The following is a 26710-nucleotide window of genomic DNA, read 5'->3' as shown; positions in this document are numbered from 1 at the left end:
GAAATGGTCGAGGTCAATTCAAAACAAGCCCAAACCACCACCCTGACGCCACCATGCTAAGATGGTGACCTATTGATGGAACGACAAAGGGGTATGTATGAAGACAACTGGGCTTCTACAGTTTCTGGAAGTGGTCAGCTCTGACTGGAATATGGGACAAGCATACTCCTCCTCCCCACCCCCTGATGAGTCGTTGGACTCAATTGTGTGGGAATCGTATTCATTAGATGCAGGAGGGTGTTACCTAGACTGAAACTGTTAGGGAATTAATACTCTGGGTGTGACAGTTATGGGCCATTCCCATCTGTACCTGGTCAGCCCGGCCCGGATAGCATAGCTTGCTTACATATCTTGGTGGCCTGCCTTTTTTCAGGGTGCAACAAGACTGTTTTTCAGCCCTCTTTCTGAGGTGGTCTGCTTCAGGCTGACCAGGGCCAACACATCCACTGCTGACAGCAAATTCACACCTTCCATTAGAGCAAGCCTCTGATTGGTGGGTAGAATCAGCCCACATGGGCTTAAGGCATACTCAATTCCTTATCAATCATTATCATGCTGATTACCTAGAAGCTGAAAATGTCTCTGACTGCATTCCTTGCATACCTAAGCAAGGATGTGTGGAATCAACCGGGCCAGGCTGGGGCCGACTGGAGCTATCCGGGCAGGGCCGACCAGGTACAGAAGGGAATGGCCCATTAGAAACACTACTCAAAACATTCAGTGTGTTTACATGCAGCCAGTAACCCTTTTAAAACCACAATATTCGCAATAACCCGATTCCGCACGGCCATGTAAACACCGCCAAAAACCCGGATATGCTCATAACCGGGTTTTTAAAAACTCGGTCACTACACCTGGGGTAACCCTTTTCTAACCCGAATGTTTGGTCGTGTAAACACATATCGGGATATCCCCATCAAAGCGTGTGCTCTGCGCACGCTCTGCTCGCAAGGAATCTTGGTCTTTTGAGTAGCGAGACGTCTTGTATGCCCCAGAACACCGGAAGTAAACAACAAGTTGGGAGCAACATGGCGAGTCGCGGCACAGCACCACACTTTTGGAGTGACGAGGAAACTAAAGCGCAAACAAACGCGGTCGCTATCTCTTCCGAACTGGGAAACATGTTGTTGTTTTCACGGATACCGAAACAAGAAGAACCGCAAATGACGCACATTGCGTCTGGACGTAGTCCATACGTCGTGACGCTACCCCAACGTCCACATTTAAATCTGGTTATGCAAGTTAGGGGTAACTCTTTCTATTTATGCTTGTAAACGGGTTATTCTGATCAACTCAGAAACCCGAATACCGACCTTAACCCGATCATAACCCGGATATTGGCTGCATGTAAACGTACTCATTGGCTGCTCTCTGCCCACCCTGGAGCACACCTCCACATCCTGCAGCCTCAGGAGATCCCATCACAAGCCCACCACAGGTGACCCTTCACACCCATTTGAGCTACTACCACCAGGGAAATGCTACAGGTCAATCAGGTCACACTAGGGCTGAGCGATACAGCTTTAGGATTTTTTTTCCCCGATTCTCTCTCCCCCTCAATTATTAAGAATAGCAATAAGTATAAATGGAAGGCACCTTAAAGCCAATTTTGTTTTTATTTAATCACAAGCAAGACAAATGTAACCCTCATTTCTGAGATGAATACTGAATAAATGAACACCCTCTTGGAATAAAAGTGCCACGCTCCACGTCCGTCGCAGCAAACCCAAACCAGTTCCAAACAACGGATGATTTAATTCCTTTGCTAGGAACAAACTTCCCACTCTCACCGGTGGCCATGGAGTCACTTGCTGTTTCGTGTGCGTGCTGTGACGTTGTTGTCGCGGTTATGAGAAACTAACGCTACGGAAGCTCCGGGGGGCCAAAAAGGCGCTATTACATAAAAATTTAATTTACTTTTTTTAAATCGCACGTAACAAAAAAATTTTTAATTCGTTAAATCAATTTATCGCCTAGGTCACACACCACCAGACTGACCAACAGCTTCTTCCCTTGAGCCGTCAGAAATTTAAAAACTCTTGGACACACATACACACACGCACAAACAGATCACACACATTTTAATATGCACCTTCACTCACACAAGTTGCACCTTTAATACTTGTATTTTATTTCTTCTTAACATGTTTTACCCGTCTTTTCCCACATCTTTGACAATCTACATCTACCTCATTACATTGGGGTGACGGTGGCACCGGAGTTAAGTGCTCACCCCGTAATTGGAAGGCTGCAGGTTTGAGCCCTGCTCAGTCTGCTGCTGTCGTCGTGCCCTTGGGCTTGATTCTTAACCCCCTGCTGGTGGTGGGACTGGTGGCATCCGTCAGCACACCCCAGGGCAACTGTGGCTTCAATGTAGCTCATCACCACCAGGATGTGAATGGGTGAATGACTGACTGTGTTGTAAAGCACCTTGGGGGTGTCAAGGACTCTAGAAGGCACTATATCAAATACAGGCCATTTACCATTGTGATGTTTTTTTTTTTGTAAATTTTTTTAATGTGTTTTTAATCCTGATTTCTATCTTAGTATATTACTGTACTTTCACCTTTTTATGTGTTTTTGTTGTACCTTTGGGTACAATGACAATAAAGCACTGTTCTATTCTATAAAGAAGTCACACTGAATATGATCAAAGTATTATTTCCAAATAATCTGTAACTAAATCTCACACAGTAGGTTGCAAATCACCCCTTTTATCTTAGATGTTATAATCTCCACCTTATAAGTGATTTATTTTCTGCAAGTCACCAAAATCGTCCGTTTTTGCTGATAAATTGTATAAATGGGTGTCTAATATTGCTGTAGACATGTTTAGTTTTTGCATTTTTGGTGCTTCGAATAGTTGGTGTAAATAATCTTAAACATAACAGACACCAGCAGGGGGCAGCATATAACTAAGTACATGGCCATCCTCAGGTTACAGAGTGCAGAAGGTGACAAGGTGAAAGTACAGCAGACGCTAGGTCAAGGGGAAAGTGAATAATTCATAGAGAAACAGCAATGCTGTGTTCTTCCTGTGTGAAATACTTCTGAGGTTCTTCATGTCAACATGGCGTCTTTATGTTTGCAAACTGGCAGAGGTTTAGATTTGAGGGTGGTGACCTCATTTACATTGCAGCATTAGTCAGAGATTAAGTGAGGAGATATAACCATCGGCATCGTTGTCGAACGGTGATCCCACTTACTGTAATCATCCTCTTTGACAAGAGACTGCTGAGTTTAGTGCAGCAGCAGGAGGTACCAAGCAGGAGTCAGCTCTGCAGCAGGAGGCTGAAGATTAGGTTGAGCTGCAGATGGATGGAGGAGATGATGGAGGGCTATGTTTGATGCGCAAAGCCGAAGGGCCGAGGCAACTCATGCCAGAAAGGTCAGTTTTCCACCTGGCTACGCAACAACGGGCTGCTCGTCACCGCCGTGCACAGGAGGAGATGGATGCGACTCCTCTCTGTCAGACATCTCCCTGTTTTTGTCACCATCAAGTTTCCTGACTTTGTCTGTGCCAGCTCTAGCACTGATCTGAGCTTTGATCCCTAAGGAGACACATTCACCAGTCTGACTCCAGTTCTGAAGCCCTTTGCAGCTTGGAACGACTCCCAACCCTGCTGGAGGGTTTCACGCTACAATCAAGTCACCTAAAATCCTAAAAGTTTACAGTTTAAATTTTGGATCTTTAAACTTTATGTTGGCAGCAGAAATGAAGAGTTCCTCTATCACACAAGTTGGAATATTTACAAAACAAACCAAAGAGAAACGGCTTAAGTTGGATGTGTTCTGAAAGTTGACAAACTAGAATCAGGTTTCCCTTTTAAAGGCATACTAATGACACTTTTTCATGTTTTAAATCATTTTCTTGAGCTAGTATGTGCCAAAATGACCCTTTCAGGGTTCATGAAATGCCACTCAGACCGAGGGCTGGACGATATAGAAAAATGTATAGAAATAACAATTTTTTAAAAATATTGATTGATATCGATAATTATTGATTTTTTTTTAAATTGTACAAAATATATTTTGCGTGCAGCCCTGGCCATTTTAATTTTGTTATTTTTATTTTTTCTCTGCCTCTTCTCGCTGTGACATCTTGCTGCCTCATGCTCTGTTTTGGCTTGAGAAGGGGAGGGCCTGGTGAAGTAGCGTGCAGTGTCTGTGGTTTTGATTGGTTAGCAGTAAGTAGTGAGTCTAGTATGCTGCTACCTGATAGGTTAAAATGAAAAAAGGAAAGTTTTTTATCGAAGGTTTATCGATCCGTTTTTTTTCCCATCACACCACATGTCTATATATAGATATATTGAACTACTGAATTACCGTCCAGCCCTACTCAGACCCCACTGCTCTTTGTGGCCACAATTGCAACTTCAGAGTGCTGATCTGGTCCCTGTTGAACTTAGTAAAATGGAGCTGACATGCAGTACCTGGTGCTGCAGTCTGAGTCCAGCACATTTCCTGCATGTTTTAGATCATGAACACAGCTGATTTTTTGATTTAGTGATTAATCACTCCTGTAGACCATGGTCTTGATTCGTAAAAGGGTAGAATGTCTTCTCCAGGTCAGAGACGAGGTCCTGCCCCAAGTGGAGGAGTTTATGTATCTCGGGGTCTTGTTCACGAGTGAGGGAAAACTGGAGCGTGAGATCGATAGGCGGATTGGTGCTGCATCTGCAGTGATGCGAGCGTTGTACCGGTCTGTCGTGGTGAAGACAGAGCTGATTCAGAAGGCAAATCTCTCAATTTACCGGTTGGTCTACGTTCCTACCCTCACCTATGGTCATGAGCTTTGGGTAGTGACCGAAAGAACGAGATCACAAATACAAGAGGCCGAAATGAGTTTTCTCTGCAGAGTGGCTGGGCTCTCCCTTAGAGATAGAGTGATAAGCTCAGTCATCTGGGAGGGGCTCGGAGTAGACCTGCTGCTCCTCCACATCGAGAGGAGCTAGTTGAGGTGGCTCGGGCGTCTAGTCAGGATGCCTCCTGGATACCTCCCTGGTGAGGTTTTCCAAGCACGTCCAACCGGGAGGAGGCCTAAACCCAGGACACATTGGAGGGAACGCCTTGGGATTTTCCCGGAAGAGCTGGCCCAAGTGGCTGGGGAGAGGGAAGTCTGGGCCTCTCGACTTAGGCTGCTGCCCCCGCAACCCGACTCCGGATAAGCAGAAGAAAATGGATGGATGGATGACACTCCTGTAGAAACTAATGAAGGCTGAGAAGACACTTCAGCAATTAAAGTGTTAAAATGACTAATGCACAACAAAGAGACACATCTTACTTTTGCTTTCACTAACGGACACTAGAGGGTGCTAAAAGCAAGCCAAAACTACAGAGTCTCCCTTTAAATTTAAGATTGAGTCAAACTAAAAATGCAAAATCTGTTTTGTAAAATGCACAAATAAGGTTTGACAGTTTGTTAGCAGGGGAGAATCTGTCATGGTTCACGAGCCGTGGCGAGTGCTCCTCTTCTACTAACTATCTTGGAGTTATTTCCCACAGGTGAGGAGCGGAGGGGGCAGCAGCTGCGCTGGATTTCCAATCAGGAGTACTGGTATAAAGGGAGGATGGAGACACCACTCGACGCCGGATGATTGCTCCAGTTTAGTTAGCCCCAGCCGCTTGTGTTTGTTTGCTCGCTAGAACTCGTGATTTGGATTTATGACCATGGACTGTTTTTTGGATTACGTTTTTGGATTCGCCTCTGAACCCTGTCTGCTTTGCCCTGTTCAGGAACACTCAACTACTTCCATTACCTTCGCCGCTCGAACCCCAGATCACCAGAACCACGTCTCATTCTCCTCCACAGTACCTGCCTTGGTCCTCTCCGCTGCCTCACCCACCTCGGCCCATGAATGGGTCCTCCACCTGTGCTCACCACCTTCCTCGTCATTCATGGCTTATTTATCTGGACTAACGCTTTACCACCTTACATCATCCACTGGACTTCCCAGTGCTGCTTTAGTTCCCAGTATAAAATAAAGAACTTTACTTTAACTTACCCAGTGGTGTTGAGTTGATTCTGCATGTCTTAGGTTAAACACCTTCTGCGAGTCATGACAGAATCGGGTCAAAAAGTGGTAGAATTATCTTGCCATGTGAACCGGGCCTTAGCTGTGGCAGCCATCTTGATTTGAAATTATTCCAGATTTCAATAAGATGTAGATGAACATCCAATGATTCCTTTCTGAAAGTTTTGTCAAAGTAAATCCAGAGGTTCATGGCATTTTCTGCTAAAAACACAGACAAGTAAAACACACACACACACACACACACACACACACACACACACACACACACACAGAGGGGCTAAAACATCAAATCAAAGTGAAAAAGCAGCTGTTTCTGTAGCATGATCATATATTGTTGTCCTCCAGAGGTAGCGCTTTATAAATACTTTTCTGCAGTGAAACCTGAAACCAGTGAATTACTGCTATCTTGGAGCACCGAAGGCCAATATTGTCGGGATGGTCTCCAGAGAGAAAGAGGATCAGTGGAGGAGCTTAACCATTCATGTCTGAGTGGTTAAGTGGATTCTGACAAGCCCCAAATGCAGGTTTGATGAGAGGGGTCGCACTGTAACATGCACACCATCAGCCAGAGATGCACAGATGGCACGAAGAACCACTGTTCTTGTTTGAACTGCATTAGTAAGGTCTGCATCAATCAGTTCTACTTCACTCCCATTTTCAACCTGTCATTCACAAAGCAAACCTCTCAGAACAAGAAGTACCTCGCTGCAGGTGTCTTATTCCCTTCAGGCTCTCAGAACAAATGGCTGAAAACAAAATGACAACATTAGTTGGTAAAAGATGCACAAAAATGGACTTGTTGTCTTCTGGCATCCCATAAATGATAAAGATCATGCTAACAACAGAACGCAGCCAGAGACGAGATTAAAAACAGACGGGAGTGAAACTCCAAAGAAGATTAAAAGGGCAGACAGGAGGCACCGAACCAACCTTTTCTCTCCCACATTCAATCATCGGATCTGATGAGGATTTTACACATTAGCTGCACACAGACAGAACAGATGTAAACGCAGGAAAAGATGTTTTCAAAGAGCTATCAGCTGTAAAATACACTAGAAGATCATGTTTAGAATAATTCATGTGCTGTTTAATCTCAAATCACCCAGCGGATTGATTCGCACTGGCGTCTATGCTTTGTAGCGTGTTTAATTCAAAGATCAAACATGAAATCATCTTTGAATCTGATTTAAGACACAGATGGAAATCCTGTGTGTATTAAATCTCCTCTGGCTGTGGGTTTATGGTCTGGGCAGAGATTTCTCCCATTCTATGGAGCATGTTTAATTCAGCGCAGTGGTGAAAACAAAGCCCTCTTTCCCACTGTTCACACCACGACGCCATGCAGAGTCCTAAAAGTTGTTGTGAATAGGAAAAGGTTTGAAGTGAAGCAGCCGGTGGATTGTTCATATTCCTTGGACCGTGTTTAATTCAGAGGTGCTGAAATCACTTGATGAGCCCCTCACCCCAGAGCTCGGGTAATTACCCCTGGCTGACTGTGCCGCGATCCCCCTGAGACACGCCTGCCAGCCTCCGTTTCTGACTGCATTGGAGTGGCAGCTCAGCTCGGCCCTCCACGATCCTCGATGCAGTGCAGCAGGAGATCCACAAGCCCCTGAATGACATCACTTTGGAGGGTGTGAAAACACGCAAATTGGTCGAATCAGGAAAAAAGATACCCTAGAGACGCTTGTCCTTTTGAAGCATCACAGGGCGAACATTTAGAGGAGAAACAGAGGAAGAGACAGTTATGATTGACTTCATTTCTAGCCTTTTCCGTACAAAAATATCTTTTCTAAAACATGCTGAAATAGCTAGTAGCAACTGTGCGGTGGGGGGTTGGACTTTGCCAGGGCTGCCACTTGTTATCCACTCTGTTCGTAACATTTATGGACAGAATTCAGATGAAGCTGACAGGTGGAGGGTGTCGAGCTTGGTGGCAGGAGGATTTCATCTTTGCTTTTTGCGGATTATGTGATCCTCATAGCTCCATCAAGCGGTGAACTTTCAACATTTGCTATAGTTAAATTAACAGTAATAAAAATTCGTTGTATTAACAATTTCCAGTAATTAATAATAACAGTGTCATTTAATAATTTCTGTCTTTAACGTGTTGTTTTTAATTCTTTAAATGCACTTTGTACAAGTTTTTTTTCTGTTTAGCGTCTTTAAAACAACATGGTTTTTTGTTTAGAGTCAAAAAGACCCTCTGATTGGTCAGTGGCTTCAGGTACAGCTACCTGCCAACACGTGGATGGTAAAATAATACCCTGCTTAAAGTTTAAATTCTAATTAGTAAATCAGTGAATGAAAACTATTCGACGAGTTGGTGTGTTTACAGCGTTTAATTCCAGCATCAAAACCTAAACGACTGCCTCACCCTTCAGGAGACGATGCCCGTGGTTACTGCGTCGAACCGAGCCATACGGTTCTGGGGAGTATATGCTTCACAGGATCCTGATCGAGACTGAGAGGTGGAAACCACAAACAGCTGAACCCAGCAATGACTCTCGTCTCACAGAGATATGCACATTTTTAAAGATCTATTCTCAGAGTGCTTCACAGTGGTGATGAGCTCAGAATGTTCGGGGGGTTTCCCCACATGCTCCGTTAGACATCCACACACATCTCCCACGTGCTCCGTTAGACATCAACACACATCCCAAAAGAACTGCTGACAACAACTCCTGTCCAACTGCATTTGCCTCCTGCTCCTAACTGTGGTTGGATGTTAATCTCACTCGCTCTGACACGTGAGAGACAGGTGTCAGAGCGACATAAGGATCTGTGATGATCTTAAAATCAGATGTGTTCGGTAGGTTCGCTGGAGTTTTTGACAATTAAAATTGTCAAAATTCTCCTACCCCGTAAACCGTCCCACCCGTTGTTCCTGAGCATGTGCGAGCATGCGCACAACACAAAAAGGAAATGCTACTCCGTTGTCATATTTGCAGGAAAATAGATAAGTAGTAAGTATTAGTACTTTTTATTGACGTTGATACTTGATTTTTGGGTTAAGGTTATGGTTAGGGTTTGTGTCATGTGAAACACCGTAAAATTAGCCTACAGGTAGGATGTTTTGCCAAAGTAGGACGTTTTCTCAGAACACCGGAGCAGAGCGGAGCAGAGATAGTGGAATTTTGGGGGTGCGTCACCGGAGGACAAAACAGGTGATGCGCCTCGCTCCGCAGCAGCGAAACGCATTAGGCACAAATAAAAGACAGAAAACATTAAAGGAAACGAGCCGACATGAACGATCGCGTGTTTAATTAGTTTTTGAGGTGGTGACACCTGATTTGGCGGTGCACAGGACGCAGATGTCTGGAGCGCGTCAACAATCAGAGCTTTGCATGCGCAAACTGGTTAAGATTAGGATGGGGGTGAGGGGAAGGTAAAATTGCAAGAGGGAAAAGGTCACAGTTTGGTTAAATGTCCGTTTTACCACCGGTGTCAGTACCGACACTCTGGCACAGCGCGTCTCCTCCGCCTCCCGACGCGCAGGGGCTCATCACCTGCTGTCTTTTCCGAGGACTGCATCTTGTCAGTCATTATCACGTGACAGCGACTAGTCGATGACAGGCATAAAAAGTCACTACAGAGCCGTGAAGTCGACAGGCATAAAAAGTCACTACAGAGCCGTGAAGTCGACTAGTCGACTAGTTCATACAACCCCTAGTACCACCTAGTAATGAGGTCCTGACTTTCATTGTGACATTACAACAGGTTCCCTCATAAAGAATATATAACCTTTAATAATGCAGAAAGCTTGGCAAATATTAAACCAAGCACATGCACTTAGGAATATACAATTATATAATCAGACTCCTGCCTCATAAGACATCTCTCTGTAGTTGCTCTATAAATTACACAGTCATTTATGTATACACTTTTAATTCATTTATACAGTATTCAATATTTCCACTTTGACCAGTATCTATTAGCTGGAATAAAAACCATCCCCCTAAACCTCCATATATGACTCTTTTTATCCCTTTCTTTACACTTTTATTTGTTTATTCCCACTTGTCTCTGTACGTTCTTTTTTAATTCTTCAGAAATGCTCCAAAACTTCATAGTACAGAGGGTTGCCTAAATTTTATTCATGACACATGGAAACTGGATTATGATTCATGGATTAATTTGAGAGTTTTTAAATGAACAGATTCGAGTTAGCTATAAACTTGAGTGATAAAAATCCATTATTCATGAAAATGCGTTTCTATTGCAGCACTCAAAGATCGGTACCGGAGGTAGAAAACAGGAAATAAACTACGAGAAATCCCACAGGTTGATTAAACTTCTAACAGAAAATCTGCACTAAATTCTGAAAACGTTGGTGAATGCTGCTGTGCATTTCGAGTCTAATAGCTTAAATTATTTGAGATGGTTTGTTAATCAATGAAGATTCAACCATTCGACCGTTGCTTCAAGGCATTCTGTTTCTGCTGTGCATACATTTAAAATGCTTTTATGAAGATTTTCTTGCTTCAGCATACAGATGCTGGGGCTGCATTGTGGAAGAGTTAAAGTGGCAATTTGACCACTTATTGTGGTTCAACTCGGCTCTACAAGCTTCTGGTCGTCTTTCCATTATAACTGAGAGATGGCTCTAGAGGGTGGGCTTGTCATAGCGGGTGATGACCCAACACAAAGTGTGAGATGAATTATACTCAAAACAAAAGTAGCATGAGATGATCTGTGTGGGATGCAGAAACACAACAATGGCACACAAGATCACAATACTGAACATCCTACTCAGTCTGAGGCTTGGTGCCCAACTCTAAAAAGTAGAGACCAGGAAACAGAAAGGCAGAAAACTCTGGAGCCAACAATGACTCCACCTCTTAGCCAATCAGTCACTGAATCAGTATGTCTGGTATCACATCTCAGCAGGTACTGGAACAGGGGTGGGAACCACAGACCTGTAACTAATGGAAACTGATTGAGACCATGCTGGGACAAGTAGAGCCATGCTCGGTGGAAAAGGCTCTTTAGTAGCACAGTGGCCTTTCTGCATGGAGGTAGCATGTTCTCCCCATACATTAGTGGAAAAGGACCATATATGGATGGTTGGGTATTATTTTTATGAATTTCTTACTGACAGCTTACAATGACTTCCAATTCCAGACAGGTATTCATACTCATAGAATGTCTCATAAACATTGCAGAACAAAACACTTGGAGGATTTGGTTCTGGCCTTCATAAAAACACATTCCACAAGTGGCCACCAAAAATTCTGGACTTCAAACCAACGGACTACTGTCCAAAGTTAGAAAGTCTAACCTAATCGACCTAACCTAGAAATCTAGACAGACAATAGCTGTAGCAAAAAGATTTTGCTCTGCAGGTCATGTAGACATACTCCATTAGAGCCTCAGCAGGCCTTGGCCTGAGCAGTTTTGTGTCTTGCCAATCGCAGTGCTCTACCAGTTTGGTAGACGGGATTAACACCAGCACTGCGACAAATGAAACAACTAAGATGGCGGTGGCTCGTTTGAAGTGGCTTTGGCAACTTTGGACTATTTAGGCTTGGGCTTTTCTTTGAGTCAGCAGCAGATAGAGGTACTTTATTTAGAAAAAGGATGTATTTGCATCGTCTTCAACAGTGTATGATAGACTGCCCTCTTGACTGAAAACCGTAGCGTTGAGGACGTCATGTTGTTTGTTGTCCAATAGGATGAGGAGACGGTTTAAAAGACAACCGTATGTTCTACCCCATGACTGAGCTCTGCTAATGGTTCATGGCCAAACTATATATTCTTATGTATAGGATACATATCCAGGCAACAATCAACCACTTTTTCAAGTTAAATCCAGAGAACAGCATTCAGAGCCACATGACTCAGTTTGACTGAAAAAAGTATAAATGTCAAGCAGCATGAATGAATGCTCATTCATTGTTAGTTATAATCCAAATGATTAAAGCCAGGAAACTTCCAAAACAATAAATCTTTTTAGATCATGCAAACAAAACAGGCAAAAAAAAAACAACAAGAAAAACACATGTTTCGTTTCATTTATTTATCTTTCCCTCAGTTTATTATTGTTTCCATTTAGTAGATGAAGCTAGAAGAAGAAAAATGACAAATTATTAGTTTGATGTAACACAGAAAACTGAAAAAAACCTTTACTGCCTGGAGCATCCACCGGTAAGAAAGCAGCTGTTTATACAGAAAAAGTTTGGTAATGCAGCTTGAATTAATGTGTAAACCAAGCGGCACAGAGCAGGGTTAGAAATGCAGTTGCTGCACAACAACGAGTCAGAAACACTGATAGACCCGACTTCTTCTGCATTTTATAGTGTTAAAACCCGAGCAAGTGTTGAATCAAGACAAATGCATTTGTTAGTGAAGCTGAAACTGCATTTTGTCCACTGGGGCATTATTAGCTTACACACTGAATTAGAAGGGCACAGATGTTGTTCAGATGCTTATATCGGCCTGTGGCTGAGTTTATCAGTTGAACTGTCAGAGACAGTCGCAGTGGGAGCTCAGAGCTAAAGTCCATGTGTGTATGTGAGGTGATTTAGGTCAAGACTATTGTTCAAGCAGCTGACTGACTGCAATTACACCTAATGACATGTTGGTGGAACACTACTGGAGCGGTTGTCACACATCTGTAGCACTGGTCTGAACATCTGGGACATTCTGTAGTCAGACATCAAGAAATGCTCTGAATGTATTTGAGATTTTACCACTAATTCCACCCAACTGGAACTTGCCTCTTTGCATGTAGTCAGATTTCTGGTTGAGTGTCAAAAAATGTGGTTCTAGATTTTACCTCAATTAGAGGTAAAATGTGAATGACTGAATGTATCCTGACAATGTTTTCGTATTGAACACGTGGACGATGTGGTTCCTGCATTCATAAAAAAGGACCGCATCAAAGATTGGACTGAGCTCCACTGGACAATAGTGTGTGGAAGTCACTAGCTGAGAAAATCATGAAAAGTTGAACAGAAAAATTCACAGAGGAGGAATGTGTGCTGCTCATTATTTTGTTAAGTCTCTGAATGAAAATTCCACAAAAAACTAAAGACAAAATAAATAAAAAAAAAAAGATGGGAGAAATTACTCTGAGAAAAACAGAGATTGCATCTGAATCATGGAAAAACATCTGAGAATTGTCTGCTGGGAATGAACCACATTCCTTTAGTCTCAATCGGATTTGAAAATTTGAAAAAAATGATAATTAAAGACATAAAACTGAAATTTCAGGAAATTTGCTGAAGTAAGACATTTTTAAAATAAAATTATTAGGGGTGGGAATTTAACGTTTTAATTACAATAAAATAATTGGATAAAAATTGACAACTTTGTGCCATCCAGTAGTGGCCAGAAAAACCTAGCATCACAATTTATGCCATATATATCAATAAATATATTCAAGCAGCACCTCTAACAAAACTGTAGAGTGTGGGCTACAAGATCATATAAATATTTTTTACGTGCTCTAAACACAATTAAAATTACAATTAAATGAATTATGACAAATCACTCTTCATGAGGAAAAGAAAGGAAGTAAAAAATAATCAGCATTTTAACTGTTGTATCTTCTAGTTGGTAGAAAGTAGACAGGCAGTAACTTTATCCATATGAACTTAATTACAGCAGAAGGAACACACATACAGACAGCATTCATCTTGTAACCCTCAGCAGAACTTCCCCTGAACTCTACACTACACCTCTATATATATTAGCAGTGCTCTGCTGCCACCTAGTGTTCAGTTTAGTACACAACACAATGTTTCATGTCCATTTACACTTTATCAGTAACACATACTAATATTTACACATCCCAACAAATCCCACAATGGTTACCTTTATAACGAGACCAAAGTAAACAAAAAGACCTTTTGGTTACAAAAATACTCATTTAAGTGTGCTTATGTCATCTGTGCCCCACTAACATTATTTTTGATTTAAAAAATTGCTTGGGCACAAATTGTCTTAAACGATTAAAATGTGATTAATCAAGATCAATTAATTACAGAGCCTCTAGATAATTAGATTAACTTTTTATTCAAGTCCCACTCCTAAAAATGTTATAAAAGAGCTTATGAACTAGTAGGAATTAATGTTCAGCTCATTTCAATATTTTAGCCCACGCAATAAATCAAAGTCAAATGGAACATTTTTGGATTTAAAAGCATTGAACTCCTGCTGATGATTAGTTATTGTTACAGGTAATACTTAAAATTAGTTTTTTGGAAATAAGAGAGCTTCAGAGACGCGTCGATTTACGTTGTCTTCAACTGACAGATCTGCTCAACAAAAGCTTTTTTCCTCAAGACAAACTGAAAATGCATGATGGACATCAGGCATATTTTTGGGAGGAAAAACAAACACGACTCTTCCCTGGAAGTTAAATGTCAGCCCAGATTTACTGCAGTCATTCAGGTGTGTTCACATGGAAAAGAGTCCAAGATAAGAGTCCAAGATAAGAGGTGCCTTCTGCTTCAAAAGGGCAAAAAGGAGACAAAAGAAGTTCAGCTCTGCACTCAAAAATACTCAGCTTTATCACTTTGGGTTTTATAAACAACACAGACACAGAACACACCAAACTCTGTTACTTTATCGAATAAAGGTTTTTTTTTACACTACATCTCTAAATTGCTGTTTAAAGCGACTTTACGGACTTTTGAATTTTTATGCTCGCGATTGCCCCCTCAGGCCAAAAGCGTAACGGCAGCTTCAATGGTAGGCTCGTGCATGAGGCACGCATGCTTTAAGTGCACACTCCTTAACGAAAATAACAGCTGAGACAGTCCCTTGTGTGTGTGTGTGTGTGTGGCCCGGAGGACAGAGGACAGGAGAAAGCGCAGCTAATTAATTAAATAATTTGGTTCTGTACCTTTATCTTTAGCACAGCCGACAAAGGTTTAAGATGGGTCGGTATTCCTGCATGCTCAGATCATTCCCTTCCCTTGCTTGAAAAATTGTTCCAAAATGAAAGTTGAACCCACATCTTTTTTATCTGTGAATTCAATGCTGTTCGGCGAGTCTCAAATAAAAATTTGGGCATCTTACTGTAAAAAAAAATACCATTAATGAAAAAAAGAAACTAAATGAACTATGTTCACAGCCAGAATCGAACCCAGGTCTTCTGCATGAGAGTCAGATATCTTACAAGGTGAGCTACACTCTAGTATCATTCAAAGTATCTGTAACTTTTATATCCTTGATGACAGCTGAAACAACATCAAACCAAAGAACGGTTCGGAGTGAAAATGGCTATTTTGTTGCTAATTTGCAGGAAATATCTAGAAGAAAGTTCTACAGAAAGTAGCTAAGGGTCCTCAGAAACGTAGCTAGGTTCATCACTAGGCGTTAGGAACAGCGACAAAGTCGCTGAGTTGGCACTACCTCTCTCTCTGCTGCTAAAGCTATGGATAGCAAATGCTACGGGCGATGCCTGAGCGTGAACGCGCATGAAGCAGCCTGCTCGACCCGAGCAACTCTCTTTTTCTGTGATTTTACAGAAAAACAGGCAATCACAGTAAAAATGCCAGGACTCATTCTACAGGACCAGGGCATTGCAGGAGAATGTATGAAGAAGAAATGTATTATTTCTATACATGTTTTGGCTGTCAAACTTCCATAATGCCCCTTTAATCACATCTGTCCTTAAAATTCAAAAACATAATTAAGATAAAAGCAATTTCTGTAACTGAAAAACCCTCATAAATGTGATCTATACTAAAAACAAATATGTAATTGCAAAGAGCCAATAAAGTATATTCATAGTTTTTATTGGCCGTTATAGAATCCATTACAAGATTAACACTGAATCATAAAAAGACTGTTAAAATAAGGGTTCAGTTCATCATGTTTGACTTTATTCTTGATTGAGACGTTAGGAGGAAGCAGGTAATGCAGTTTATTTAATGCTTGTTTTAATCAACATTCACTTCAGGCACCAACATACCAACAAGAGGAATAATTAAAAAGCAAATCACAAGAAAACCAGAAGATTTCTGAAGGAAATGTGAAGGATGTCCAAATGCCAACTTACACTATCATTCTTTGATAAGATCAAGAGTGATATTGAACTTCTTTAACAATCTAAGCAAGGACAAAAGGCCTGCGCCTTGTTGAATGAACTTATATATAAATGCACGGTGGTGCAGGTGGTAGCAGTGCTGCTTGCAAGGTGGTTGCAGGTTCAAATCTCACTCTCACACTTTCTGTGTGGAATTAGCATCTTTTCCACATGCAAGCTTGGGGTTTTCCAAGGGTACTCTGGTTTTCTCCCAATGACTAAAAACATGCATATTTAGGTTCAATTGTAAGTGGCTTTGATAAAAAATGGCTGCAAAATGAATTACCACATGTAATATCAATCAATATCAACATAAATGTTAAAGCTGCTGCTATTGGCTGAGCGCATTATGGTCACCATGGTAACCATGTGTCTGTGTGTCTACCTGTTCCCTACCACAGTAAAATAAGACTGATTGTATTAAGCCATAAATAAATAGTCAGTGTGCAAAAAGCAAAGGCTTAAGGTGAGTGACAGAAGCATTTAATATTTGATTAAGGAGATAAACGTTCATTTACAGTTTGGAAGAGGCCAGTCAGAGCTGCATGAGGGTTGGATTTGGGGGTTCAGCACTGGCACCATTATCAGTCTGTTTGGAAAACTGACTACTTGCTATGAGCAGTAAAGTCACAAGTTAGACAAATAAATTCCTATTTTCAGTAACATGAATAATAGCATGTTACTTTGAAAATGTAATTTCAAATTCAGTGATGCAAGTTACAAGCACATTTTAAATGGTTTGTAATTATGTACGCATCATAAAATGACAAATTTCCTTCAAATAATGTGGCAGACAACAACTAGTTGAATACTATTGTATTCTTGCTGAAAACTACAACATATGCTTATTCATCAGCAGGGTATAGCTTAATGTTAATAGGGGCTTTCCACAGGCAGGATGTGGTTAAGCATAACTTTGTTACACATGCAGTGAGCTAATAAGGACTGTATTGTGTTGCTCCTGTTTTTCATGACAAATACCATGGAAGAAGATCCATGGCACACTTTCTAAAGTCCACATATGAAGAAGAAAAAACGACTTTTGTTATTAGTTGCACTTAAATCGTTTTATGTTCACCAAGCAGATGCAACAGTATTGGTAACATGAAGTTTAATAAAATAACGACGAAACAAATCTAATAAAGAATGCTGTCACATACTGAAGTAGAAAAAATGGCCGAAAGTAACTTAAAGTAGCGTCAGTCAGTTACATTTTGAGGCTAGAATTTGTAAAATAAACATAGTAGGTATTTTAAGCGGTAACTAGTAATATAAATGACAGTTCTAATGAAACTTGCCTAACAGTGACTACAGGTCAGGGCTGTTACTGTCATAAATAACTAATAAAACAATACAACTATCAGACAAAATGTTTTATAACTAAACTCCACCAACATCCGAGAGGCCATCCTTCACTGTGTTATTTACATCCATGGTTGAACCTGACTCTGTGTAAACAGTCTGGCACTTTCAATCAATCTTTTTGCTAGGATGGTTCTAGAAGGCAGCTTCCAAGAGCTGAAAGTTAAATGTCAGCGGCTGCAAGCTTCCTCCTGGCTAGTCTTCGGCATTTGGCTGCTCCCGAATCGGTTTCATTAGGAAATCGACTTTAAAAGGCTTGAGTTTAAATGGGTGACAGAGCAACAAACATCTCCAGTCAGCTCTTAACAGGCTCAGATGTGAGAGCACATCCAAACGAAACAAGAAAGCATGATAAATATTCAACACAATGGATTTGAGTGCAAGTGTTCGCTCCGGGCAAACATTTGCACAAACAAGACGTTTTCTTTCAGGGATCACTGCTAAGTCAGGTCAAGCAACACACTTGACAAGTCGCAGCCAACATGAGAGTGGGAACTTGGAGGCATCAGGTTGTACGCCAAGCTGAATGCATGTGTCAAAACCAATTATTCACACGCATTAATGTTTCAAGCAGACGTGTATCTAAACTTGAGTTGTTCAGTTTCTGTCGTCCCTTATCAAAGCAGAGACAAAGAGAATGAAACTGAAGGGCCGTGAAAACGTTCCTAAAACAAATAAATTGCTAATGTATGTCTGTGCAGGTTATGAGGTTCTGTTTACATTTTTCTAATAACAAGTCTGACATTTTCTTGCACTTTTGACACCATAAAGATGGAAACAAAAGTGACATCTTCCTGCGTTGTAGAGGACAATACGTCCACCTCCAACCACGCCACCACCCACACCCCAGACTGAACTTAAAATTTTAAATGCCAACAATTCCTGGCACGAGACATTTCACTGACATAACAACTATGTGACATTTACAAAACTTTTCTTCAAGATGTAAACTGTCTTCTTGGATAAAAGTCAACAAGTGATATGATGAAGTCAAGTCCTTAACAAGTCACGTGCCTCCATTTTTGGCTCTCTGGTTTTAATATTCATTAGATTTCCCGCCGCTGGGGACCTCTACCACTCTCTCTGTGAATCACCCTCACTAGTATTCAGGAAACACGAGGCCAGAGGTCTTGGTGCTGCTGCGCTGGCCTCATTGTGCCATATGGAATCCCAGTGAAAGCCAAACACACCAACAGACATGCCAGCCTCTGAGACCTCTGATCCAAAAGGTGAAGCAAAGGCCTCTGTGTCTCGCACAGCTGTTATGTCCTGGAGCAGGACAGAGGGTGCCTGCAGCAGAGTCGGCAGGGGTTAGTCAGGAATGCATTAGCTAATGACTTCGTGACACTCGGCATGACCATACTCCATATGGCGTGGCACCTACAATCATACACACTACGCATAGTGTCACTGAGCTAATGACCATGCAGATCTGATGCTTATTAGCAGTAGCAGAAGTAGTGGTGCGTTTTATAACAATTGGCATTGTGTTTATTTTTAGCATTTCTGACCCAAATGGCTGTATGATCCCAATTATGTCCCACAATGCTTATTGAAATCCCTCTTATCCTTAATAAGAGGTCAGGCAGAGGGTAGGATGGATTTAACCTGCTTTGGCAGCATTGATTTTGGTATCATACTTACAATATTTCTATTTTTTCTGTTAATCTCAGATAAGGATGCTCAACACAACATTCACTGCACTGTCTGTCGATTCGTGTTCTGTTGTTAGGAGATGTTTTCAGCCCCCACAAGTTGAATCCACCACCTCCACCAACAAGCCATGATCCAATACCGTGTTGACCAAAAAGCCAATTCAGCATGTGATAGTCCTTCAAGGTGCTGCAGAGACTCTGTGATGCACCATGGCCCTTATTCATCAGAGCATAAACAAAGGCAGATAGAAACACAGCTCAGCCCATGGTTCTATCAGACAAAAACATTGCTTTTCAATCACTGCACACTCTCACGGTGTAGCCTCCCTGACATACGGCCCCACTCTGCTCCTAATAAGCATAGCATTGAATGAGCTCCATGACATTCTCTGCAGCTCTAGAAAGTTCAACTCATTTGGACAAAAAGTTACCTTCAGTCTTGAGGTCTATTTCTTCAATTTGTTTATTTAGAAATGGTCTTTATGAGCATTTATTTCCTATTTGTGATTGTTTTTCTGTCACCGCCTAATTTGGACACGTCTGCAAGTGTATACTGGGTCGGCTTATATTATTATGCATTTTAAAGATGACCCTAGCTATTATTTTTGGTGAGTCATAGCTTAGTAGGATATTTTTCTTCTTTTGTTTGTTTGTTTGTGTGTGTGTGTGTGTGTGTGTGTGTTTGTGTGTTTGTGTGTTTTGTTTGATTTAGTGATCGTGTTATGATATTTTGTTGTATAATCTGAGGACCCACTCGAAAGTGAGATGACACATCTCAAGCGGTTTCTATCCTCATAAAATATAAGTTAAATAAATAAATTAAATAAATATAAGTATGTATTTTTTGTGCCATGTTCCAACAAGGGGAGTGGTTCTCCATCAGTTAGAGAATTTGACTTCTTCCATCTCCCATCCACACTTCGAGTTGCCCTTAGGCAAGACACTGAACCTTTGCCCCCATTGTGCTCATCAGCGTGTGAGTGTACACGATAGAGATGTGCACTCAGTTTGTGTAGAATAAGAAGAGCTGCATGAAAGTAGGAGATGTGAGTGAATGAGTGAGTGAGACCAGGACAGGGTTTAACAGTCTGTTTACCATATGCTTATTTAATGATCCAGATTAACAATAAGTGATTGAGATTTGATGTTTACTTGCGAAAATAATTATATTTTTCTGCCAACGAGGGATGATTAGCACTAAATGATGACTTCTGCCATTTAAAAACATATTTCTGAGTAACGATTTTAAACAATTGCTGTTACAGTCAAACATTTTAATTTATTAATATCACAAAGGGTTTTTTTGTCTGTAATTTTTTAACTTTTTGATATTTCTACTACCCCAAAATGCTAACTTAGCCAAATAAACACATGCTAACCGCAATTGCATGTGACGACAGTTACATCACTAACAAATTTTGTTCCTATTGCTTTAATGTCGCAAGATCTTGTGTCACAAATGATAAATGTCCTGCACTTGTATAGCACCTTTCTGAGTCAGAGGACCCCAAAGTGTTTTACTCTAATTCACACAACGAGACCAGCAGATTTTTTAAAGTTTCTACAAACTGATTCCATTTTAAAGATGCTTAGAGACTATTTTTTAAAGGAATCATGATATTTAAGGGATCTCTGTTCACAACGTGAGAAACGTGGAACACCTCAGCTGCGATGGGTAACCTTCTGCCTACAAACGGATTCAGCATCAGAGAATAATATCCACGAGAACAGACACAAATTTGTTGAAGGACCTAACTGTTGTACTCAGGTGGACCAAACCTTTCATGTAATTCTCTTACTCAGCTCTGGATCTATCAGAAATTTACCACCATGGTAAAACAGTGAAAATTCTGGTATAGCTTCTTCAGGGCACTGTTAGTGATCATTGGGCCCCATGGAAGAATAAAGTAAATAACACATGACCCCAACTCAAAGCATCTTAATTAAAGCTTTTAGTATCTTCTGAGTGCCACTTATTATTTAGTAAAACAAATAAATGATGAGCTATCACTTCCTCATCATCCCATGATTAGGGGTTGAGGACAAATTGAACTTTAAGACAGAGAGGACAGTATCTCTGTCTGGCCCCAAAACAAGTTCTTATCTGGATCTGGTGCCCTTGAGCCTGTGAGGCTGAAGTGATTACTCCCCCTCAGAAGAAATGTGGAATGCTGCCGTCGCCATGGCAATTCTGTCTCCCTATCCCAGCCTGGGCGGGACTGCGACCGGTGAAGGCCGTTGAATCGTTTCCAGGAGTCACTGTGCTTTCTAATCCCAACTACCCCCCCCCCCCCCCCTGTCCAAACGGAGGTGACAAGCGCCGCTTATCGCAGCTGCATGCACTGATGTGTGGAGAGTCCCCAGCCCTACCACCCCACCTAGTGGACGCTTATGATGTGTGATGTCTGAAGTCTGTTGCATTTCTGTCTGAGGTGTTTTTTGCAGAGCAAAGCTGCCTTCCCTGTGGAGGGTAACTCTGAAGTGCCTTTTTAACTCCACCTGACCCAATCCTCATATATAAACACTCTGATCTCTATTATGGTAGCACGACTTTGGCTGCGAATGACCACAGTCACCAATTCTCGTCATGTGTCTATGCCTATGTATGTATGTCTGATCGGTGTACTGAAACTCTAATTTCCCTCTGGGATTAATAAAGTATCTTTCAATTGAATTGAATTAATTCTGTTGTTCAGCGCAAATAACTAAGTGTAGACATAAGCTGTATTATATCACCATGTCAGGGATGGGGAATGGGGACTTACCCCAGCTACCATGTTTGGCCCACTTGAGTGCCAATCAGTGTGGGTCTATTCCACCATAATATATCTCATTTAACGTTTCACTAAGCCACTTGGCACAAACACTAGAGGATGTTTATGACACAGCTTGTCTGACTGCCTGGGTTTGCTGCCTGGCTGCTCTGCAGTTTATTAAAACACTAGTCAAGCAGAAAACCTCTGAGACAGTTGGAATTCAGACATAATGTTAAAGTGGGGTGAAACCTGAGAATAATCCATATTTATGACTGAAAAGACCTACATGACACAAATAAAACCACCTACACTTAAGACTTCATGGGGTACTGGCTATATCTATTTCTGTAATAGATAGCTGGGTCTTTATTCAGTGACTAATTTAATCCAGATATACTCAGATTTTTGTTGATGTATAAACAATTCCTGATGTTTTTTGTAGATTAAGGATAAAGTAACGTTCTATAAAACAACCTGGCGCCCCATGAACCCTACCGGGTACCCACAGGCCTGTTCTAAAAATACTCACCATTGCTGCTATTGCTTTTTAATCACACTTGCATCGATGTAGATTTGACAATAACAGTATTGTTAAATGGGATTTCTTATGCCTTTTTCTTAAGTCATTATAGTTCTATGGTCAATACCAAACATGTAAATGAAGTTCTTTGCACGAAATCCTTCTTACATAAATTGATTTCAGCAGTTTTAATCTGGGTAGTTTCAGTATCTTCCAGAATGAGTCATTTCAGGGCTCTATCACTTTAAAAAAAACAAGCTGGAGCTGACCACTCCCACTGATCCCCTCTTAAGCTGCTATAAACTGAGAAGCTCAGAGTAGAGGCTTGAGGTAAAACTGATGCTTTTCCAGCAGCAGCTCCTTCTTGAATTTTTCCATTTATGACATCACAAACAGGGACTTTTTGAAATGGCTTGTATAAGCCACATAATTCCTAACAATAACAGATAGATTTTTTCACATTTGGAGTGTAGAGACCCACATGACACCACAAACATATGCAAAATGTGAGTTTTACACAATAGGCTCCCTAAAAGTTTGCATGAAATTTAGTTCAGTTAAACTCTGCTCTATTCTATGCGTGCAAAAGTTGGAACAGGTGGAAAAGATGTTCTAAACAGAGAATCAGCTCCAAAACACCTGGAAAAGGTTCCTGGGCTTTCAAATGGTCTCTCACTCCTATTTGAACTACTGAAATAAATGGGACGTTTGCACCATATTGTAATTATTTGAGTTTCACCTTTAGATTTGGTTGAAAGGTCCTAATTCTGCCCATGACAAAACTAACCCTAACCCTAGCAACTGATTTAGACCTTTGTTTTTCTTCAGTAGAAAATTAAGTCAAAGCTGTGCTTTGTGCCTCTGATGATTTATAGTTTATTTTCAGGCACTGGAAACCACTTTACTGATTTTAGAGACATTTCTTGTTTTCAACAGTAATGGCACAATGATGCAGGTAAACATAACCCATTCTCTGCCCCAAGTAGGTTAGCATTTATATCCTTTAAATCTTTATTTGAACCACCAAATTACTGCCGATAACTAGCGTTTGGGTTGTCCTGCAAAAAACCAAATCTACGTGTTGTGCATGCACCATCAGCTAACATTTGGTGTCTTTAACTGACTTTCATATAAAATGAAAATGGTATTTCATCAATGCATCCCCCAATTGGACCTCAAGAGATATTTTTTGAGCTGAGTCTGGCTTAAAGAAAATATATCTAACAGGTAATTATGATACAATTTGGAAGAACTAAACACAAATTAAAAAATTAGATAGCGAATTAACGCCTGCCTCAGAACCTGAGAACAAAAGTAATATGAGCCCAGAGTCAAGTGCTTTATATCGCCAAAGACAAGTGGGAAAGTGCATGTTTTTTGGATGTGCTGGTGAACAGATGCACAGAGGATTACGAGACAACGTTGGCTGGAGAGAAGGTTCCTAGCTGTAGCCAAACGTAGGCAAGTTTACCAGATGTAAGGTTCATCTGAGGCATTGATGTACTAACCTCACAAACTGCAGATGTAAACTGCTTCTGGAGAGCGATGACGTATTGATATGCTAATTAGGACTGCTCTTTGTACAGATTGACAGTATGAGAGAAAACCGTATTGAGGCTGAAAATGCAAATAAAAACAAATTTGACTTCACAAAAAAAGAGCAAAACTGTGACCATGTGTGTTATGAAAAAAGGCTGATTATCCTCCAGAACCACTTATTCATCACTTTCTTGTGGATGTGGAAGATCTTTGTCAGGTCTTTTCTAACATTCATGCAGCACATAAACGCCGTAGACCCATTTTCAGCCACGAGGACAGTAATCCTTTACACAGGACTGACAGTTGGTGAACCCTCACACACACACACACACACACACACACACACACACACACACACACACACACACACACTAAGCCCATAAACAGAAACGCCCCTTTCTCCAAGCCGCACCAACAATGGAATTTCACAGTAATGTTATTTTAATATACAAAGCAACATTTTACAGTATGCTCATGAAAGCAGCCATGATGTAACAGTAAAACAGGTGTGGCATGATGATGACACTACATATTTAATTATGACCAATAAGATGTGATAATTCCATATAAATATGAAATTTCAATCTGATTGATCTTTCAATGTTTACTCAGAAAATTATAGTTACTTTTGTTCAGGGATCATAAACACACTTCGTATTAATTCAGACAGATTCAGGTATATAGTTTATAAAAATGAATTGATTTCTTTTTCGTAAACTAATGATTATGCATGACAAGATATGAATAATGATATGTGATGTCATGTAGTGAATATGAAGTAATTTAATGTGATGTGTGAAATATTGTAATGGAAGCTAGATGTTGTAGCAGAACCGTTCTTTGTATCCGAGAGAATTTGTTAAGTCGGTTGTACAAGAATTTGGCTGTATGTTTGTTTAACTACCGATTTATTAATTAACATAACCCATACGACGTCAGCGTGCCGGCTACGATACCCTTTTGTATGTGTTGCTCTTGGCGGTCTGGAGGGATGGTGGTCCGAGTGGTGATTCATCGGACGTCGGAACCACGAGACTCAAAGATTAGTAGCTTCCTTTGAGTTCAGATTCACCGGCCATGGGATGCAATCCTGGGTCTGCAGGTTAAATGGTCTGAGGAGTGAAGTAGCTCTGAAAAGAGCGGTTGTGTCTCAATCACATGCAGCATCGCAGAGGCTTTTGACTGTAGGTCAAAGAAGTTGGTTTCAAAAAGGCTTCTTACCCGATTTGGCCGAATCGGGAGCCAGCTAAAAACGGAATTAATAGGAAAGTAGTTCTTGTTTTATTAAACCAAAAAGTTGATAAATTTGGCAAATTTGGCAAATCAGGATTTGACACGTTTGAGGGTTTTATCAAAACATTTCTCAGAAGCCACACCTTACTTCAGATACAAAGGTGGTTAACACTTTGTGAATGAGAATGTTTCAAAGCACTTATGTGAACTGAATATTAACATTAATAGGTATCTTATTGTAATGTGTATGAGTGTAGATATTGATTACTTGTTAAATCAAACACATACTGATCTGGTGAAGATAAGACTTGAAATGGATCATTGCAGAAACGATATTCATTTTAAATTAATAGATTTAAGCAAAAATTATTCACACATTTAATTTAAAGATCTTGTTCATTCAACATATATGATTATTTAAACTTTTAAAGGGACTTTACGGAGTTTTGAATTTTTATGCTCGCGATTGCCCCCTCAGGCCAAAAGCATAACGGCAGCTTCAATAGTAGGCTCGTGCACGAGGCGCGCATGCTGTACGTGCACACTCCTTAACGAAAATAACAGCTGAGACAGTCGTGTGTGTGTGTGTGTGTGGCCCGGAGGACAGAATACAGGAGAACGCGCAGCTAATGAATTAAATAATTTGGTTCTGTACCTTTCTCTTCAGCACAGCTGACAAAGGTTTATGATGGGTCAGTCCTTCAGCATGCTCTTGAAAAATTGTTCCAAAATGAAAGTTGAACCCACATCTTTTTTATCTGAATGCAATGCCGTTTGGCGAGTCTCAAAAAAAAATGGGCATCTTACTGTAAAAAATATATCATTAATGTTAAAAAAAACTCTTAATAAACTATGTTAACATCCAGAATCGAACCCAGGTCTTCTGCACGAGAGTCCAACGTCTTACTAGGTGAGCTAAAACACCAGTGATGTTTATTGTATCTGTAACATTTATATCCTTGATAATAGCTGAAACAACGTTCAAAGAACGGTTCAGAGCGAAAATGGCTACTTTGTTGCCAATTTGCAGGAAACATCTAGAAGAAAGTTACACAGAAAGTAGCTAAGGGTCCTCAGAAATGTAGCTAGCTTTGTCACTAGGCGTTAGGAACAGCGACAAAGTGGAACTACCTCACTCCCTGCTGCTAAAGCTACTGATAGCAAATGCTACGGGCGATGCCTGAGCGTGAACACGCATGAAGCAGCCTGCTCCACCCGAGCAGCTCTCTTTCTCTGTGATTTTACAGAAAAACAGGCAATCACAGTAAAAATGCCAGGGCTCATTCTACAGAACCAGGGCATTGCAGGAGAATGTATGAAGAAGAAATGTATTATTTCTATACATGTTTTGGCTGTCAAACTTCCTTATAGTCCCTTTAAGCTGTAAAGTTATTTATAATTCCAGATGACTTTTCCTCAGAGTGAAAATGCAGGAGTCTGCATGAGACCTTGAATGAATGTTATGACTTCTTGCAGTAGCAAGAACTGGGGCAGCGGCATGTTTGTGTGGCAAGGTGGATAAACGAAGGCCCGGGCGGGATTCGATCTCCAGACTCCCGGGTGAGAGTCAT

General features: G+C 40.9%; 1 protein-coding gene across 1 annotated transcript in view; it reads right to left on the bottom strand.

Moving 5' to 3' along the window:
- Positions 1-26710, bottom strand: part of sash1b (SAM and SH3 domain containing 1b) — a 90714-nt gene that overhangs the window by 21060 nt on the left and 42944 nt on the right. The window lies entirely within an intron of this gene.

This window comes from Nothobranchius furzeri, chromosome 18 (genome assembly GCF_043380555.1).
Source record: "Nothobranchius furzeri strain GRZ-AD chromosome 18, NfurGRZ-RIMD1, whole genome shotgun sequence".
Lineage (NCBI taxonomy): Eukaryota > Metazoa > Chordata > Actinopteri > Cyprinodontiformes > Nothobranchiidae > Nothobranchius > Nothobranchius furzeri.
This window is presented reverse-complemented; position numbering and strand designations above follow the sequence as displayed.